This window comes from Pinus tabuliformis, chromosome Q, assembly GCF_031772625.1.
Source record: "Pinus tabuliformis cultivar Carrire ecotype Pingquan chromosome Q, CPIR1, whole genome shotgun sequence".
Lineage (NCBI taxonomy): Eukaryota > Viridiplantae > Streptophyta > Pinopsida > Pinales > Pinaceae > Pinus > Pinus tabuliformis.
The window spans coordinates 797,610,914-797,615,172 of record NC_142296.1 but is presented as its reverse complement, the minus strand read 5'-3'; positions in this window follow the sequence as shown (position 1 = coordinate 797,615,172).

Sequence of the window (4,259 nt, the reverse complement as noted above, 5' to 3'; positions counted from 1 at the left end):
TCACCATGTTATCATGCCTTTTCCTAACTTCTAAGAGAAACTCCATTTTAGCCTTCCGCGGTGCAACAAATATTTTTAGTATCAATTTTTCAGTATGCCCTGCATCATCTGTTAATAGCACCACCTCCATACTCAAGTTAACCCTCTATCACACCTCTGCGAAGTGACAAAGAATTTTGTGGTAAGTGATGAGTAACTTCCAATTCCACACCCTTTATATACCATGCCTCCCTCTACTACCACCACTTGGCCATCGCAACGCGGAGCGACATGAATATTTCATAGCATAATACGAGACTTTTCCCATCCTCCACTCCTATTATCTCTACACTCTTTTGTGAATCTTGATCCTCCTTTACGAGTTAAGCTCTTTCATCATAAGCTCGGGTCTATTTCCTTAGACTTAGTAACTTAAGTATTCCTAGGACAATATCTATTCTCCCTTGAGGACCATTATTTCCAAAAACACTGCTCCTTCCAGGAATGAAGCCCTCATTTGCATACTAGTGCTCAACCATTGCTATGGGAATAAACCTTCCAAATAAGCTCATAACCATACTCTTTTACAAGGCACTGGACCTGCCAACAATGGTCAACACTTCTCTGCATGTTAAGCACAGTAGTAGCACACCACATTGTTGTCATTGTGACAAACGCCCTACAAAACTTTTCATATACTTGGATTTTAGAACCTCCTCTGGATCTTGCTATTGGTCATACCGTGGTCACTTCTTGATCGTTCGAAGTCACTTGCTCACACATGCTCAGCTTGCAACAAGTTTCATGAACGCATTCTTCCACACAAACTTGAACAAGAATAAGCACATTCCATTAAGACAATGTTTGTGCAATGTTAAACCCATGTCGACAGTCAATGCGAACTGTCATTAACAATCCCTCACTCTTGCATTTGTACTTCTATTTTGGTGATTTTTTCAAATTGTTTATTTTGTGCACCTTCGTTTTCGTGAGTGTTGTTTTCATTCTTTCGACTCTCACTCTTGCTTGCTTTCAATTTAATTAGTGTTGTTTTCATGTTACCTTCTCTATGGCATGTGTCACTTTCTATATCGTTCACATATCATAAGTGTCACTCTCCCTTTTCTCTTCATATAGTAAATTTTGTCTTTACGCATGTTAGTTGTTGCACTATGTGTATAAGATCATATCGGTGCTTTCAAGGGTTTATCTTTGTGAAAATGAGTTTATATTAGCATGTAAACACTTGTCTCACTCATTCCCAAAGTTTTAAGCATTGTCACATGAGTGTCATCATGATCGTTGGAGTGTATCTTTAATGTCTCACTTATCGTAAAATCACCATAAAGTTGTTGGATTGAGGGAAATCTGTTGTTAACATGTTCTGGATGATCTATGTTCTTATTTCATCAAGTGTTATAAGTATGTGATCACATTCAATTCATATCATTGTTCACATCAATCTCATTGATCCCACACTTAGCCATTTTTTGAAAATTTCCCTGCAACCTAGCCTCATCCAACTTTCCTCAATTGTGCATTGAAAAGTTCCAACCATCAAGTTGCAACCCTGTCCCTTGACACTACACAATGCATAGTTCATGCCTCTCAAGATTGTGCACTTCGTTGTTCCAGTGCTCAAGGACCTTGGCCCAGAGAATTGCACAATCTAACCCTCCATCCTGGCCCCAACTATGCATTATGCATTCTTTGAGGTCAAGCCCAAACCCTAAGATCTTGAAATGTGCAACTCTACAATCATCGGGTCTGCTCTGCCTTCCAAAAATGCACAGTTAACTGAAACAGTGCAAAACCCTATAGTCTAACTCACTGAGCCTCAAAACAATGCAATCTATCTACATAATCTAGCCTGAATTGCGCATTGTGCAGTGTCAAGGCTCAAACCTTAGCCCTAATCTCTTGAACTGTGTAATTGCACAATCACCTGGGCTCCTCTGTTTTCTAGAACTATGCAATGGGAAAAATTAGTGTTCAAACCCTCAACATGGCTCCCTGATCTCCCCACCTATGCAATATGTTTGCTCAATCTAAGCCTAAACTACGCATTGTGCAGTATCAAGGCTCAAGCCTAGCCCTTGACTGCCTAAGTTGTGCAATTGCATAGTCATTGAGCCTCACCCTCAGCCAGTCACTCAGTTCTGGCTCAATAATTGAATCATCATGCAACATCTTAGATATGCGTTTATCAAATTGATGTTGTCTTGTCATGAGTGGATTAAAGATGCATGAACTCTATCATGCTATGGAAATATGATGAAGAAGGAGATGGAGAGGGAGGACATGCCAGAAGATAGCTAAGGAGCTGAAGAGATAAGATGATCATCAGAAAAGGAGACGAAGGAACATTGGATTACAAAAAAATACCAAAGATCAGGACCGCATGAATACTCCATCTGATTCATGACCCTTTGGAGGGTAGATATGAAGAACAAAGCATACCTCATGAATATGAAACATTGGATACATCTCTTACTGAAGACAAAAAGAAAGAAGCAACAAGAAGGATAGCTTGGCACTACCACATCATCATGCAGTCCATGTTATCAGTGTCATGTCATGTCCGATCACGAGTCATCATATGCCACATCATTATTGTGGATTATGTAATTATCTATTCAAAATGTATTGTAAAGTGGAAGTCCAAAGGACACATTCAGAATATGAAGAGTCATGTAAAATTTGAAAATTCATAGGAAGTCAAACAGTTACGAGGGTAGTCAAAGAGTCACAAGGAAGGTGAAGCATCACCTCATTGGTTATATATACACCCTCATTGTATGAGTAAAGGACTTTTCACCTTGGCTCCTCCCACAAGGCATTAGAGAGACAAACTAGTTCTTTTGAGGAGAAAGGAGTGGCTCCAATGCTCCAATACTAGAACTAGTGGTGTTCTATGTATACATGTGTCTTGGCACTTTTTCTTAAGATCAGAAACCTCATGGCCAACACATTCTTCATGCATGGAATATGGATATTTGTAAGAGTATTTTGTGAACGTTTGTAATTCATGTTTGCTTTCATATGTGTTAAATTAGTTGAACTATTTTGGTTATTTTGGTACTTATCATATTGAGAATGTGTTGTAATGGTTATTATCATTGTCACATTCTCGTCGACTATTCCGTTGGATATTAGACAGATCTTCCTTGTTGTATTTGTTGTTGACTGTTGCATATTTTTGGACTATTCCACTTCATGTTGAATGAATTATTCTTGTTTATGTGTGTCTCTACTAGGGTGGTACTATTACCTCTCTCTTAGAGGCTCACTTCTCCTCCCCCTTCGCAGTAAAAGAATTTGGACACACATATGAGTAAACACTCACCAGGTACACCTCCCTTGCTTTTCGAAGGCACATTTACACTCCTCTCTCTCGCTGACAGTTAGAGCCAATGCATATCTTTAATACAACTGGAAACTTGGCCATATTCTGGATGGGGCTCCCATTTGAAATGATGTGAGGTATAATTGGGACTTCACATCGGGGAGACCCCTTGGTTGACAGATTTCCAGAACTGTCAACAATGGCCCTAGAAGGAGGGTCAGATGACAAGTTGTGCCTGTTGAGACTGTTTTGAACCTCTTATCTAAATGGCTCATCCTTAAATCTTATCCCGGGGTGTTTCTCCATTTTATCCATTTGTCAATTTTCAATCCCCAATGAGCCTCTCTATCATTTGTCTCATTTAAAGTTTGATGGTGAGGATGGAACATCCATAACCAAGCTACTCTTTGATTTTCTTAAATTGTATGAATCTTACGAAATCAATGATGAAGCTTTTGCTTGTGTGCTTTTATTCCTCACCCTTGAAGGTCGTCTTAATTGATGGTGCCATACATTGCGACTTTCTTCCCTCCATTATTTTCATAATTTTATTGGGGAGCTTCATCAAGCCTTTGATAGGTATGATTACCGATATGTTTATAAAAAGAATCAATCACTTAATAATGAAGCCTAATGAATCAGTTGAGGATTTTTTTGATCGATTCCTTCACCTTTGTCATGAATTTCTAGAAGAAGATATGGATCAGGAATTCTTGAAATAAGAGTTTGAGCGCTTGGTTCTTATATATTTTCATGGTGAATATAGAACACCTGATGTTTCTTCATTCCCAACTCTTGTAAACCAAGAGACACCCTTAATTTAGAGGAGGAGCCCGTTATTCCTTTTGTTCCTTGTCCCATTCCTTTTTCAGTTCTAATGTGGATGCCTCCTTGTGATGATCATAAATTTTGGAAAATGGCACATCAAATCCCT